Source organism: Dermacentor silvarum, chromosome 11 (assembly GCF_013339745.2).
Source record: "Dermacentor silvarum isolate Dsil-2018 chromosome 11, BIME_Dsil_1.4, whole genome shotgun sequence".
Lineage (NCBI taxonomy): Eukaryota > Metazoa > Arthropoda > Arachnida > Ixodida > Ixodidae > Dermacentor > Dermacentor silvarum.
In genome coordinates, this window is record NC_051164.1 from 52,903,743 (window position 1) to 52,920,966 (window position 17,224).

At 44.5% G+C, this 17,224-nt stretch overlaps 1 protein-coding gene across 1 annotated transcript in view; it reads left to right on the plus strand.

Annotated features, from left to right (window-relative positions):
* Window positions 1-17,224, plus strand: part of LOC125941481 (uncharacterized) — a 37,370-nt gene that overhangs the window by 11,697 nt on the left and 8,449 nt on the right. The window lies entirely within an intron of this gene.

A 17,224-nucleotide genomic window follows, 5' to 3' on the forward strand; every position in this document is an offset into this window, starting at 1 on the left:
TCGACTGCGCTGCTTCTTGCAGGCATTAGGCGATTGCTTGATTGGGAGAGCAACAAATTAATCAGGGCGACCAAGAGACGAGGACAGGGAAAACGAGAGAATAGTGATTATTTTCTGTGTGCTCGTCGTCTGGTCCCGCTGTTTGTTATCATTTTATTGTCGACACTCTCAAGATCCATAGGACACTAGTGAGAGGAGTGGGTCGACATGTAGTTTTGACACACCCAAAATTAGCACCGTAGGTGATAGCAGCGATGGAGACAAAGATGTTGTACCATTCTTTACTGTGCATGGGATCGAAGGAGATTAAGTAGCACTCGACTGCTAAAGGTAACAAGTTAACTTGTTACCATGGCTCACCAACAATTCCAGAGATCAATTTGGTTTATTCGAATGTGCATGCTGTCCGATTTGAATTGGGCCCTAAAAAACTGTAGTTTCCCGTGTGGCGAGCTGTCAGTCGTTCCATGCTGTATGTGGTGGAGGTCCGGCCATGTTTCAACGTTCTCAATTCCCGTACTCATCGTTCCTCCTCGGAAGCTCCCCGAGAGGTTAGCTAAGCAGGCTTGTAGCACTTGAACCACCAATTGCAACGCAAGCCCTCGCAGCAATGTTTGTGTCTTTCGCACTGCGAAGAAAAAGAAAATTTTTTAAATAAACGTTAGTCGAACAAGTGCAGATGAACGCGATTTTTCACAGCCCACACAATGCCACGTTTACATTGTTTCTCGCGAAAGTACCGTCAAAGCGGAGACATAAATTAACGCTTTAATGCATATGTGAACCGCAGTCACCGGTACTTCGCGTTCAGTTCAAGGTCATGTGTACTCGCAAGCACTCGGATGTTTAGAAACTGCACTTATTGGATGTGCGAACTATGTCTTGTGATGTACAATGTTTCAATTTGAACTATCTTGAGAACTTGTGCGTGCGCGAGTTCAGACATTCATTTCGTTTTATTTTCTTCTTGTCTTTATTTAGTTTGTATTTTAGGCAATATTTTTAAGTGCACTGTTTCACTAAACAATAAGGATGGTCGGCTTCAATGGTGATGCCTAATAATAATAACAGTAAGAAGAACAGGAGTAACACAGTAGTATAGCAAAAATGCGAGTCATAAGCACAATCTCGTTATTGCCTGATGTTTTCTGTGTGCGTTCTCTTGTCACTGGCTCATTTGATAAACACCGCTCCGTAACGTGGAGGCGGTAGAAGTCTGCCGGCTTGGGAGGGGCTTCTCATGGCGAACACTGTGGAAGTCCGCCAGGCTGTAACGGAACCACTCCTTCCCTTCTGCGTAAGTAAACGGAGGTTTCGACCAAACGTGGTAGTACTTGGTGTAGCGAATCGATAGAAATTTAGCAATGCAATTTCAGCTTCGACCGAGTTGACACGTGCCTTAATTTATTAGACACATTTGCCTGATTGTGGTTGCGTCCAACAGGATTGTGTCATTGATGCTTTTGCGTGAGAGGACAATATTATCGTGTACGGAGGCAAGACCCCCTTTTCCGCGTCATTCTGCGCGTAGCATAAGGCAATGCACAAAATAGACGTTAACTAGACGATGACGCACTCTTAAATGTATTGTTTTTTGTTCGTGTCTCCAGCACAGAACTATCTGTCGCCAGAGGAAATCTCGGATGAATGAAAGGCTGATTGTGAGATAGATGCAATGTAATTGCCGTCATGCGATTAATTATCTATTCACTGGTGAGCAGTGATGTATCTACAGCCTCACAGTATACATGCGATATTTCACAATATACGAGGGGGAACCCCGAAAATCCGAACTTGTCTCCAAAAAAACAACAAACATATGCTTTTATGTAGGGCAAAAAATACTTGGTTTCGTTCAAAATGATATCTAACTGAAGTCAATACACGTGTCCAATTAATTCTCCCGCTGTTCGAAGCAACTGTGGAGCTTCTCAAGCTTAATGCTGTTGAGCGCCCCCTGCGATGTTATTTTCACGTAGTGCAATCACCGAAAAAGAAGAACTAAAGGAAAGAGGATCATCGTCTCCCCAGAAATGCATTTGTCACATTTCTCTTGTTTTGTTTTTTGTTTTGTTAACAGCGAAGCTGTTTAAGCCAGCCGTAATTTGTGGTGCGTAGCTGTGGTAGCCATGGTAACCCGAAAAAGGAGGAGGGGAGACTGCTTGCGCATGCGCACGCGGTCTCCTCCTCACAGCATTACAATAGCATAACACATCATAGCAATAGCAATAACACAGCATTACAATAACGAAGAGCTCTGTGGAACCAGTTCGCTTTTTTGTGGGGTTCCCTTTCGTACGCAATATTTATTTTTCCTTAAACAGGGAAATAAAAGAACGCCATTGGCCTCTTTGCCTTTCTTTATCTATTTCGCCTAGAAGTGCATTCAGGATGAAGGAATCAATTTATGAAACATATCCCATAATTCGGAAATAAAAAGGTTAAACACCGGCCCTATGCTTTCCATAACACTCCATCGGCGACCCTAGAAACCACTTTTTACCTGCTATACTACTTTATTGACTGAATAACTACCCTGAGAGCCTTCAGGACATGCCCCAGGATGCTCTGTTTCATGAATTGCAACATCATGTTGGCACGCTTCAGGCGCAGGTTGCATATAAACAAGCGTGAGTTATCTTCACAATGCAAACACCATCATCTTGTGACGACTAAGCATTTGCGTGACAGTAGAGAAGAGAACATGATGTAAAATGTGGTGTGCGCACCGGGAATGAAGAGCTTACGCTGTAAACACACTGCATCAGATGGGTGAACCAACGTGATTTCCACGTGCTAGCGGCCGAGTGACGTAGAGCATGTGACGTAGAGTGACCTGCTGCCACAAGCTGCCTTGCGCCTTGGCGACACAAAAAGGCCACCCATGGCATGGTAACGTCAGCAGCATGGTCGTGGAATGACATTATCGCACACAGTGCGCAACAAAACCAGGAATGCGTGATTTTTTTTACGACACGGAGAAAAAGAAATCAGGCAAGTTTGCACTCGGTCGCGCAAAGCTTAGGCACAGTGAAGCTTACTGGCTGCTACTGCTAGGTATGAATTTGGTTGCTGCTAGGTCTTAACTTGGTTTAACTTAACTACGCATGTAGGAAGGTATTCTCGAGCGGTCATTTTCGGAGGTACCTTCCCTTTCGCGACATTTCGCGTGACTAGCGCTGGACGCGTGGGCGCCTACGAGCGACAGCGCTCGTAGGCGCCCACGAGCCACAAACGCAAGAAGGCTAACCAAGTTTGGTACAGTGCCAAGAACGCTGTCGCTTGCCGACGCCGAACGCGTTGGAGGCTAGCCGCTCGATATCGATCGGCCAGCTTCGCTGTGTCTTGAGCTTCGCGCGATCTAGTGCAAGCTTTCGTTTTTTTTTTTTTTTTTTCCTGGCTCAGCGCGCCGCGGAGAGAAGAGAGGCAGCGGTCGGGAAGGCAGGCGAGGAGCAGACCGCGTTCTCCTCCTCCTCTGCGTTGCCATGGCTACCACGGCTGGTTTAGATAGCTTCGCTGTTAAAAAACATGGCTCGTTTTAACCAGCACGATAGGGCAATCTTTCCATCAGCGGGGTTATCTCGATTCATGTTCTGAGCGGTTGTCTATCCCTTTAAGGCGTACTGCTATTTACCATCTGCATGGCGAATCCCGCCACACTGTGTGGTCGTCAATTAATGCTCGCATATTTTGAAGCCACATCCCATTCATCTGTACAGTGTCCATTTTATGCCAGCAGTCACGCAATCGCCGTTCACTACGGGCGTAGCCAGCATTGATCATCCTGACGTTTTTACCTCGAACATGCATGTGTCCTCACAATATCCTCTGTTGCTCATTCCTGCCGTCCGCCTATGCATATGCTTGAAGCCACAAAGACACAGCATGACTAAACAGGGTGTTCAAAATTAAGCTTTACGGAATTTATAAAATCGTCTGTGGCAGGTAGCTTAATTCTTATCGTTGAACTGGGTTATTCGAGGAGGCGGACATTAGTAGCACGAGGAATTGAAACACATGTTCAACTAATTAACAAAGAATTACTAATTAACTTCTTGGTTAATTAATTTACGACACATCGCAATTTACGAATAGTAGCCGCTGAGGTTGCAAGACGCATCCACTTGAAGTGAGTTTCCTGGATGACACCAGTTTCGCGATATTATTCGTCCCAAAGTGTGTGACGAAATACATGGGCGTTCTAGTTACTTTTGTGCTTCTATGTATAAAGCACAATTTTGGTAAAAAAAGTAAGTGGAATAACAGTGCATTTTTACGTCGAGCTTGATGGCGCATATCTGGAAACTGTAGAAGTCATGAGGGAGGTAGTGGCCGAATACTGCACCAGGGAGGCCAATTCCTGTTCTGGTGAGGGAGCGACTTTGTTGAAGCTTAGTGGGTCTTCCTAATTTGGTTGCACCTGGACTAGTATAGCCTCACTAGCTCTCGGCGATAATTTTTTTTTACTTTATATGTTTTTTTTACTCCACTCCAACATTATACTCATCCATAAGAAGGGAGACGTTAAAGAATTGAAGAATTATGGACCCACTAGCTTGCTTTCAGAATTGTATAAAATATTCACCAAGATAATTTCCAATAGAATCAGGGCAACACTCGACTTCAGCCAGGCAAGAGAACAGGCTGTCTTCAGGAAAGCATATTCCATGATGGATCCCATCCATGTCACCAATCAGGTAATCGAGAAATCTGCGGAGTACAATCAACCTCTCCATGTGGCTTTCATAAATTATGAAAAAGCATCTGATTCAGTAGAGATACCAACAGTCATAGAGGCATTGCGTAATCAAGGAGTACAGGAGGCATACGTGAATATCCTGACAAATATCTACAAGGATTCCACAGCTACCTTGGTTCTCCACAAGAAAAGTAGAAAGTTACCTATCAAGAAAGGGGTCCGACAAGGAGACACAATCTCTCCTATGCTATTCACCGCATGCTTATAACAAGTATTCAAGCTCTTAGACTGGAAAGGCTTAGGAGTGAGGATCAAAGACGAATATCTGAGCAACCTTCGATTTGCAGATGGCATTGTCCTATTCAGCAAATTACAGCAAATGATTGGGCACCATAACCGAGAAAGTGTAAGAGTGGGGTTGAAGATTAATATGCAAAAGACAAAGATAATGTTCAATAGCCTGGCAAGGGAACAAGAATTCAGGATCGCCAGTCAGCCTCTAGAGTCGGTAAAGAAGTACGTTTTTCTAGGTCAATTACTCACAGGGGACCCTGATCATGAGAAAGAAATTTACGGAAGAATAAAATTGGGTTGGATTGCATACGGCAGGCATTACCAAATCCTGACTGGGAGCTTACCACTGCCATTGAAAAGAAAAATATACAATCATTGCATTCTACCGGTGCTAACATATGGGGCAGAAATTTCGAGGTTAATAAAGAAGCTCGAGAACAAGTTAAGGACCACACAAAGAGCGATCGAACGAAAAATGTTAAGCCTAACGTTAAGAGGCAGGAAGAAAGCGGTGTGGATCAGAGCGCAAACGTGGATAGCAGATATTATAGTTGACATTAAGAGGGGGAAATGGAGCTGGGCAGGCCATGTAATGCATAGGATCGATAACCGGTGGACCATTAGGGTTACAGAATGGATACCAAGAGAAGGAAAGCGCAGTCGAGGTCGGCAGAAAAGCAGATGGGATGATGAAGTTAGGAAATTTGTAGGCGCAAGTTGGAGTCAGCTAGCATAAGACAGGGGTAATTGGAAATCACAGGGACAGGCCTTCGGCCTGCCATGGGCATAAATATAGGCTGATGATGATGATGATGATGATGATGATGATGATGATGATCTCGAAATTGGTGTCATTTTGGAAATTCATTCCAAGTCGATACGCCTGACAAGCTCACTGGCTACAATTCGTAAATTGTAATATGTGTCGTAAAGTAATTAAATCATAAGTTACTTAGTGACTCCTTGTTAATTAGTTGAATATGTGTTTCGATTTCTCGTGTTAACAATGTCCGCCTCTTCGAATAACCCAGCTAAACGATAAGAACTATGCTACCTGCCACAGGCGATTTTTCAAAATTCCGTAAAGCTAAATTTTGAACGCCCTGTATAGTGACACTCTCACTGAGGCGTTTCTGTGCACTCAGATCCTCAATGAATATTATATTAATGCAGTCTATTGCATAAGATCCCGAACCGATCGAAGAGAATGCGAGATGATGCGGTACAATTGTCTCATTATACGTGGGTATTATTTCTGGTATTTATAAATGTAATTTTATTGTTTGCACTCATATAAACATCACATGGACCGAAAGAGAAGACGGATACCAATTGTCTTTTCAAAAAGACGCCATGTCCGCCCGCTTGAAGAGAACGGAAAGACGGGGGGAATGGAAAGAGGAAGGAAGTTAAACAAGGAGGAGGAGGGGATTGAAGAGGAATGCAACGCCACAAGTCATCACATCCTACACAGAGCGTTACAGATGAAAGTCAGTTTTCGTAGTTTAGAACAATTGGAGTGCAGCTTTGCGTGCCTCACATCGAGTTGAAGGCCGACTTTTTTCGGAAATAACAATTCATTAAGTTCGATCCGGGAGAGATCAAGTTGCTGGAACTTGCGTATCAGCATGCAGAGTTGAACAGCTGATGGAAGTTGGGTGACAGGACAGACGCACCTCAAGTACACGCACGCGCAGTACAAGCTCACCATTTCTCCAACAGTCCTGCACATAAAGCCAGCGCTATTCTCCGTCTTCCGCATCCTTTGCAATGACGAAATTGAAGTTGTCATCGTTTCCTTGGGAGAAGAACGCCGTATAGAGATGCTTTTAAGAAACAGTCGTTATCGCCTATGACTACTGCAAGAACGCTAATTACAATCACACAATGCATATTTGACGATGCGCTGTGACTCGCACCGAAAGCGGTACGAATATCATCATCTAAGCATCGCCTCCGGTGTCATCGCTATTGTTGTGCTTTCGGTCTTAACTCACCTCCGTGTACGTAATTTTTAATACTCTAACTGCTTACGCAATGTCCTGCAAAACGTAGCGTTGTGTGTTAATAATTTCAATTCTTTTTCAGACATACTGCCAATTCCAACGGGGATTTTTGCAGGAAGGGCATGCATATAAGTATGTTACGCAGGTGTAAAAAGGCTGAACATGTCACAAATAAGAATTGGGGAGTAATTAAAAAAAGGGTGTAGTTGCGCGTACAATCGCTTAACAAGCACATAGGATATAGCATGTATAATGAATGAAGCCTTAATACGGGAGTTACAAAAGTGCGCGCCAAGATAAAAAAATGTCACAGTTTCGCCCTAAGGGCGAAGCAATGAATGCGATAGCAACACAGCAATGTCATGCGAAGTAAGGTGAGCGGCTTTGGTAGCAATATGAATTGTAGTAAACATGAGCTGATTAAGTAAGCAGGTGTGCTGCGGCGTAAGTAGACCGACATGAAGAGAGACTCGATGATCACGAGAAGGCGCCTGTGAAACGGTGGTGTTGATGAGAAGCGCTTCCCGTGGGCAGCGCGTGCGGAGGGACACACCTGTAGCGCTGCACTGCCGATCCGGGCAGCATTGCGTGTGTAGCGTGCGTTGGAAAATGTGGCCCGACTATTACGAACTGAATGAACAAGCGTGGTGTGAGCGCGCACAAACACAAAGAGATCACACTGAATGACAGCAGACAACGACTGTCAAAACGCTGGCAGCAAGCATGCGCCGCAGCGGGCGAAGGTACGTGCGGTCTATCGCTTCAACGGAAACTGAGCGGCGAATGCACGCGGCGCATAAAGGTCAGAGCCGTGTGGAGATAAGAGACGGTGCGAGCGAGCGACGAGCGCGGTTGTTGGCAGAGAAGTGCGCCCCCCCCCCCCCCCTTGCTCCCTCCGGCGCTGGCTTCCTGCTTCCTTGCTTGCGCGTGGGAGATTGAGTGCGTTCGCTCTCCGCGATAGCGCGCGTCCCCGCACGCTTCCTCTCGGGCATACGGCGCGCGGCGAAGATTTTATCTATAGGGAACCTCACGGCGACGGCGACGGCGACGACGACGGCGACGACGACGCCGACGGCAGAAATCCGGTTCAAGTGTCCATATAATTGCTATCGCAATAAAACGCTCGTAGTGAATGAATAGGTCGTACAGGATTTAATGAACGTCTTTATACAAAGCAAACGTTATGGTTAGAACGCTACAGATAGTTTATATTTGGGAAACACGTAGGTAGTTTTCAAGTAGTGATAGGAATTTATATTGATTATGACAAGTAGTTGTATAAGTAGGCAGAATATTCCATTCCCTTATCGCCTGCGGAAAAAAGGAAAACTTAAAGCAGTTAGTTTTGAACCGGTATTTCTGAAGAAAATGGGGGTGTTTATGACGTGAGGGTCTAGTTTCTGGGTTAGATAGGTGTTTGGTGCTATCTATACGAAGTGTATTGTGAAAAAGTTGAAACATAATTTTGTGGCGTGAGAGTTTGGCGCGGTTACGGAGGGTTAGTATTCCGGCTTTTTCCATTAGTTCGGTGGGGGAATCAGATATGCGGTATTAGTTAAAAATAAACCTCACCTTTTTTCTTTGCACGCTATCTAGTTTAATAATTAAGTAATTTGTAGATGGGAACCAGACGACGTTAGCGTACTCAAGTACTGGTCTAACAAATGTGTTATCGTCAAGAAGCTTTGTTGGGTGCGGTGCTGAATGGAGGCACCTTTTCAGCAAGAATAGCCGTCGTAATGCAGATGACCTTACATGATTTACGTGTGCCTCCCACCTTAGGTCACCCGATATGATTAGTCCGAGATACTCGTGTTCTTTAACTGGGATTAGTTGGGTGTTACCGAGTGTGGTATGAAAAGTCTGATATAGTGTTTTTCCTGGTTATTCTAAGCAAACCTGATTTACCTATATATTATGTCATTTGCCAATCCATGCACCATTGCGATACTGATTTTAGTTCATTTTCAATGGTCAGGTGGTTGTTGGGACAGGTAATTTCTTTTTACACTATGCAGTCTTCAGCAAAAAGCCTAATGTTAGTCTTAATAGATCCGGGTAGATCATTAATAAAGATAAGAAATAAAATTGGGGCCAGGACCCTACTCTGAGGCACACCTTATGTAACTTGGGTGATTTCAGATTTTTGGTAATTAATTTCGACAAACTGTGTACAGTTTGTTAGGTAAGCGCTGATCCAGTCATTAACTGGTCCTTTACCTAATATTGATTCAGTTTTCATAGTTATCTTTTTATGGAATACTCGATCAAATGCTTTGGAAAAGTCAAGTAAAATGAGATCTATTTGTTTTGGTTGTCAATTAACCGAATTGTATTAATTCGGTTGATTGAGTTACTGCGGCAAGACCTGCGCGGAAACCATGCCGGAATGGTGATAGAATTTTTTTTTCTCGACGTAGGTAGTAATGTGTTTAAGGATCATGTGCTCAAGCAATCTGCATGTTGTACTGGTTAGTGAAATAGGACGGAAATTGGAAGCGTCTGTTTTGTTACCTCCTTTGTGAATTGGGATTACCTTAGCCACTTTCCATTCGCTTGGGAAAGAACATGTCGTTAAAGATTTGTTCAATATTAGGAATGAATATTTGGCCATCCATTCAGCATACCACCTTAAGAATTCATTAGGTATGTCGTCAGGTCCAGCTTTCTTTTTTGTAGTCTCGTTTTAGCAATAAATTAAGGATTCCTGCCTCGTTTAGGGAGATGGTATCTTTTCTATCCGAACTATGTGAGTAAACATGCCATGGGATCGTTTCGTCATTAGTGAAAATTGACTTAAAATAGTTATTCATTAAGTTTCCTCTTTCATTACTTTCTTCTCGAGACATAGTATTGCCATTTTGGCAATACTATGTCTATAATGTACGAATAAATGTAATAAATATTGCAGATGTGTCTCTTGCCGTAAGGCTGTTATGCTGCTTCAGAATATTATGACGCAGAAATAGCTCGGGCGCAGCGGCACGCTGTAGAAGCTACGTAAAGCTTCCGGTGGACGCTTGTGCATATATCAGTATAAGACAGAACGCACCTATTGCAATAAGTATGGCAGTGCTGCACGAATTATAATTGAAGTACATCCTAAACTCGAGGAATGACTTGTATGTGAGGCGGCGTATTCTCACCGCTACACTTTAGCCAGCTCCTTCGCATTGTCCTGTTCCATAGTTTATCAGCGAACCCGCTCTTTCATATTTCCACGTTTATAGTAGGTGCACGACGTTGCAATGCGGGAGATTTAGATATAAAACATAAATTAGAAATCATGTTTTAGAACATAACTATCATCTCATGCGTGTTTTTCTTCATGCACCAGTGAACTTCATCGAGATAGAAAGTAGAAATGCGGATTGTTTTGCTGAAAATGCAAAACCAGTAATTAGTGCCACGATATTTTAGGGAACGTCCCTATAATTTCGTGGTTTCTTCATTGCGTGTACCATGAAAGAATGACTTTCTTGTGCCTGCCGTACTTCTGTTAAGACAGTATCGCGCTGCCGTCAGATATTTTCGCATTCGGACCCAGCTACGCTGACGTTGGTGAAAGTTGGTTCGCAGTGAACTTATAGCGCAACTGATGCAAGAACCCTCGTTTACTTATATTGAGGGGCAAGTTAAACAACTCCAGATTTAACATTAACGGCGTGCTTCATAATCAGATTGCAGTTTCAGCACGCGAAATCGTGAAACCCCAGAATTTAATTTTTAAACAGGCTCCACTGCAAAGATCAACGGCGTGAGAGCGCCACAGATCAGGGTTATTAGTAATAATTGCCTCAGGACCATGCTCGAAGTGCATCAAAGTTGTGTATCGTGGGTGTAAATACCACTAACGTACGTTGCCATTTAAGAGACGAGAAAATTGACTGATGACGAGCATCATTGCGTGCTATAAACCTCAGAGATAGAATACAGTTCGGAATAGTGTTCGTTCGACAGGCACTTTTTGAAGGAGAGCTATGCAATATCACTGAAATCACTGACGGTGACAACGCCCGTTGCGATGGGTATCCACACCAAAAGCAGGCAGCCCAAAAGAATCCACTGGGACTTAGAGAGGTCCATTAGGCTTTTCTTTTCTGGAAAAAAAAAGCAAAGAAATATTAACCAATGCGATCTGCCTGTCAAATTTAAATGTTGCACCGTGTATCCTCGAAAAGACCCAGGCGATTACCGAAACGCCGCCTAAGAGCGATATAAAGACATGATTCAATAAAGAACTGTTTCTAAATAATTACTTTGTGCTCGCGCGTGTGAGCGTGTGCGTAGTGTCTGCGTGAGCTACTACTCGATTCTATGCGCGAATCATTTTCTAATATCATCTGCATTCCGCGTGTCGACTTCCATGGCACTTCCCTTGCCTAAGTTCACATCCATGATATGGCCTCCGCGACTCCACGTCTCCATCCTAATGTTAAATAAATTATCTCCAGAGCGCGCTTTCTTGCTCGTTCGTACCTCATTAGGCCTATCTTGTGACGAACGAGCTCGTGGTTCGTTACGCTATCATAAATGTTCCGAGTGTTCGGAGTTACGCCGGACTTCACTATTTCTGGAACCAGGACACTTATCTGCGCAGTTTCTGAATGGTAAACTCGTAAGAAAACAGCACGAATGTAAATATCTCCCTGAGCTGCATATAACAGACATGAAATGAAACTGTCATGATATTCCTATTTACCGACGAACATCACCGCAGAAAAACAAGTTTGTAGCAAGTTTCGCACTGCTGTTGTGTTGAGTGAGCTTCGCAGGCAGGACTGAAGAAATTCGCTACAGCTGCGGTCTGCTGGCGCCGAAAAGACGCGTGAAAGCAGCTGCGTTATGAGTTAATGGGCCGCACTTAATCGTGCATTTGGTGGGCGTCGGTCACGTTTTCTTTACGAGCCGTTCACATTTGTCGGAAACTGAGAGAAGCGAAGAAAATGTGCTTTCAAGACCTAAGTAATGCTAACAATAGGATGCTAGACCGCATTCGGATGAATAAGTGTGCTAACTCGGTTCTGTTGGTACTAATTAAACTTCCTAGATTTTCTGCTCTTTTTTTTAAAGAAAGCAAAAAAATATCTAGGGACTTTAGTACTGATGACAGCCATATAGTTTATTCGTGTAGTGAAAGGCCACATATATGCGGAATAATCACCAAGCGCCCAAGAGCATGACAGCTTTACATTTCGCAATAAAGATACAACTCTTTCCAGAGTAAATATCTGGAGGGTTCACTGACGCATGTATCACCATGCTCGTGGATAGCAAACGCTTCAAACATCTCGCCCGCTCTTTGTTCTCGTTATATACTTTTTAAGATAACTTTTATCTCTTTGCATATTTGTGCAAGAACACTCGTGCATACAGGGTTGTTTTTTCGAAGACTACCAAAAATGTTAAACTGTCGCCTGTGGAAGATCGCGCAATTCTATAGTCCTTAATTGAGCTAAATTACTTGAAGAGTAGGACATTACTTCACGATTCATCAAAATACCAAATCGACAAAGTAACAACATATCACTAATTAGGTTTTTAACTAAATACATTACGGCACGCATAGTAATTTATTAATTGATCAGAAGTGAAAAATGGGCAAGTTCGTATGGAAGCATGGCGAATGAATTGTAGCCGGCGAGTTTTCCAGACATATTCTGTGAAACAAATTACAAGTATGACCGCATTGTTGAGATATGCACCGTCATATTTCCAGTAAAAATGCTTTGTCGTTCTACTTACTTTTTTACCGGAACGACGTTTCATGCACTGAACCAGAAAAAATGACGAACGCCAATGTATTTCGTCGCACACTTTGGGTGAGAATATCTCGGTTGTGGTGTCCTCCTTAATATTCCTTCAAAGTCGACACGTGTACTCACCAGCCGCAATTCTTAGATTATATATTCCCCTTAAAGTATTTAGTTCAAAGTTTCTTAGTTAAAAATATTTTTCTTTAGTCGATTATGTATTTATATTTTCGTGCCAGTAACGCCTGCCTTGCTGAGTTATGAAGCTCAAGGTCTAGAATTGGGCTATCTTCCACAGGTGACGTTTTGTTTTCCTTTTTTGGTTTTTGCAGAATTCGCAAAAACATCCGATGTAAATGTTGTTACGAGTTGCTCCCATAAAGTAGAGAAAAACAACGACCGGCCAAGCATTGCACAAGCTTCATATTAAATTGGAATAATCCATCCATTTCTTGGCCGATCCCCCGGGGTGAGTAGGAGCCACATACGAGATAGGCAACAATAACAACATTTCTCTCTTCCGCGACATTGGCTTCTTCAGTGTATAAATAAGCTTTGTATATATAAACCTTCTTCTAGATTTACGCAATTGCACCCTCACCAGACGACGGTGCTACGAACGGGTCGCTCCGACGGTGTGACCACCATGACCGTCATGACGGACCAGCCAGCGCCTCCTGCAGCGCCAAAAGCATTAGGGTGGTGTTCTAACCCCGGGCCGTAACCCTGGAATTTTCAGTGTGACCGTTGACGTCGACTGGGAAGACTGGCTGGGTCGGTATGAACGGGCGAGCGGTCAAAATCTTTGGCACTCCGTCGCTAATACTGGCGAACGTCATCTTCTCGCTGAATGGAACAGCGAAAGTTTGGTTTAGCAACCACGAGCATGAACTTGGCAAGCTGGGGCACATGTAGGTGGTGGCTGCGTCACCTGTTGAGTACGCCATTTGGCCGAAAATGGCAGCTAAATATGTTGGCGACCCCCCGCGCAGATGTTGACGGAGTCATACATATTTTGCATTCAGGATGTGCTTACACAGTACTGCAAATATGACGGTGACAAGGTCGAGTCGGGTAAAGTGGAGCTTGTCCTCAAAGAAATAGCGGACGACGCATTTCACTTGATGTGTAGAAATCGCACGACGGTCGATGTCATCCCTAAAGAGCGCCAGCGCCAGCCCAATTTTACCAAAATGTCATCCCGTAATTGACCTAGACAAATGTACTCTAGAATCTGTGCAGGTGTACGCTTAACTACAGTCGACTACTCACAGGGGTCCCGATCATGAGAAAGAAGTTACAGAAGAATGAACAGATTCACCGACGATTACGACACTCCCTAATGCGAAATTTCAGCGCAGCTATATACGTGTTTTCATTTCGCGATATACTGGCTGGCGCGGACAATCTGTCTTGTGCGGCACGTTGCAACCGGAGCGAAGTCTGGCGCTACTGCTTCGCTAATCTGGAGATCGCGAGAGCCACTGCGCGGGTGACGCGTGGGCGAGATTCACAGCAGCCGCCGCAGACAGACCTCCCAAATGACGCGCGCTAATCTGGCGCCATCTCGTAGACATCGTTGCCGCACTACGCTTTTCTTCTCAAGCTTTCGCCATACCCTCCTCCTCCGCTTTCCTACTCGCGTCTTACATCCCCCGCTGCGCTCCGCGTTCGTTCGGTTACGCCGACGCACGCCGCACAAAGCCTAAGAGCTGCGCTATAAAGAGTCACAGGCCTGCGTGGTACACCCAGCCCAGTCACATCGTAAGCTGAAGGAGCGGCTCCAAAGGAGCTCCATTTTCGGCAGCACGCACTAGAGGCTCTTCGCGACGAAGTCTCTTTGCACCGTTTTCATGAGAACGATCTGAACGGTCCGCCCGGCGTCGACGGCGAGCTGCGGCTTGTGCACAGCGGTCTGCTGAGCCCGACGTTCCCTGGTTGTCAACCAGGGAACGTCGTGGTTGTCGTCGTGCGCGTAGCTCTACAATTCGCTCCTTCGGCAGCGGTTCGTTACTTGCGAGGAAGCGCCGTGGAGTGTACCGAAGAGTAAACGAAGGTATCGAGACTGCGCGGCGCACGTGTCACATCCCTTGACCCATGCAACGATACGATACTGTTGATGACGATTAGGATGAAGATGATTTATTGACATCCCCTTAGATACGGGGCGGTGGCAAATAGTCACCTGGCCTGCTTGAGTTACCCATGTCTAGCTACGTGCAACTGCTACATCCAACTGCTACATGGCGTGCCACCTGATGTAATAATATGCAACTGCAATTCAAAGTGCACACGTATCGACGCTACGCGGCGCGCATCTCACATCACGTGACTAGTGGCACGATGCGATGATGATGATGATTTATTGGCATCCCCTTTGGAACGGGGTGGTGACCAACAGTTACCTAGCCTGCTTAATTTAATCAGGTGTGCCATACATGTGTTTGTTTTTTATTCCAGCATTTTGTATACATTTCCTTAATCTTATTTCTCTTCCTCAACTCAATCCAATCATTTATTGGCCAATCTCCCATTGCGGGTAGGAGCCTGGCTATAGTTTCGACGGACACCGGCGGAGGCGGACAACCTCGCCAACCGAAACGGCTATTGGAATCAGCCCATCACAGCTTACGCTGTAAAATGGGTTAAAGTGCATACGCCAGGCATTACCAGGCTTTCGACGTGGTGCATTCGCATGCTGTGGAAATCTTGCAACCCCTTATGCTACCCGAATCTTGCAGTTTGTAAGCCGTAGTAACGATTGAATCACTGCGTAAGGCAGCCAGGGTTGTCAATCGATAACGCGACTTTCATAAGTCTCCAGCTACATTGACGGGCACAAGCACCAACATCAGAGCTACAGCTCACACCTCACGTTATAGTTCAAAGTAGCTTCACCAGGAAAGCGTAGTGTGTGCATTCAAATCACTGACATGAGTGTGTGTGACGTGTTCGCTATCCCAGCCCTACCATCAGTGCTTGAGGCTCCTGCGGGGTTCTGAAAACGTAAAGCCGAACGTGAAAGGGCCATAAAAAGTTGGCGTCAAACTAAACCATATTTTATGACGTTAGTACTGGAGAAGGCGCCGTGTTTACGAGCGAGCTTTACTTGATTGAACAAAAGTCTGCGATGTTTCTGGGCACCTCTTTTCGCATAGACGTATAGGCATTTCGTGCCGCGTTGTATTGCGCACGCGTTACAGTGACGGCCCACCACCGGCTGACTTAGCCAAAGAGTAAAAGCACAAGTATATGCTTTAAAGGCTGAAATAATTTATACGCCTTAAGTACTCATGCATGTTCCCTCTCCTAGTGATTGTTTCAATGTTAATTTTTTTATTCTAATTTGATACTTTTCGACTGTGGAAGAACTTCTCGGTGGTTTAAAAAGCTATCTTCCTGTTTACTGATTATATCACAAAAAATTTTTGAAATAATTATTTTCGCTGGTCAGTATCAGTAAGGCTAGGATGATCTTCTGCGCGCACACGGTGAGTAGGACGTAGTGTGACCAACGAAGTGTCTTCGTATTGGAATGCTTTCAAACACCTACATGTGCTATATCTGCTCGAAGTGCTTACCATTTCTAAGTAAAGCTTGTAGTTCAGGAACGGCACGGGTGGCCAACGGGATTGTGCTCTTAGTCCTTCAAGTATACCCATGCTCGCAGGGGCAGCTTCGGAAGTAAAAGAAGGCGGTTTAAAGCCCCTACATAGCAATTGCCTCAAGTATAACTTCAGAAGAACGGTGGCGAAAATTTAGCATTATGAGTGTGCCACCAACTGAAGTTGTAGAAAACTACGACGAACTGCTTGTGGTTATGTCCATAATAGGGCAATAGTAAGGAATAGATCTAAAGACCCGCGTCTAGCTGAACAGCCGCCAAGGATTGTGTGACTGGCCTAGTAATTTTTCCCTTTGATTGCTTCAAGATTACCTCCACGTCATCATCTCATATTATGTTATGAGCATGCCATCTCGAAGTGTTATTGGTCATCTAAAATGGTGACGTGTAGTTATTCCCCTCTCGCGGTAAGGTAAGAAATTAGGCTAGTTGGAACGAATGGAATGGCGCTGATATTTAGTATGCATTATTCCCCTCTCTTACACGATAGGCAGACTATTCGAAGTAGAGGATTATTAACTAATTAAGTCATTTATCAAAATCGTATGAGGTACACGAGGTCCGAAACAACCTGCGATGCTCAGGGCAGTTTCAGTGCAGCTTTTCATCGTTGACACACCATGATTCTATCACTTCCGTTCTGAGCTTCATTGCAATAAAAAAACACAGTGGAAACAGCCTTCCCCTCTGCGAAAAAAAAAAATATGTTGCATCAGCACGCACAGTATTGGCTATTGTTTTCTTGAATTCAGAGGGCTTATTGCTTATGTGTTTTCTTTGGAAGGGGCAGAAAACCACTGTATAATACTACGCTGGCATGATGCATCATCGCCAGTGGGACAGCATA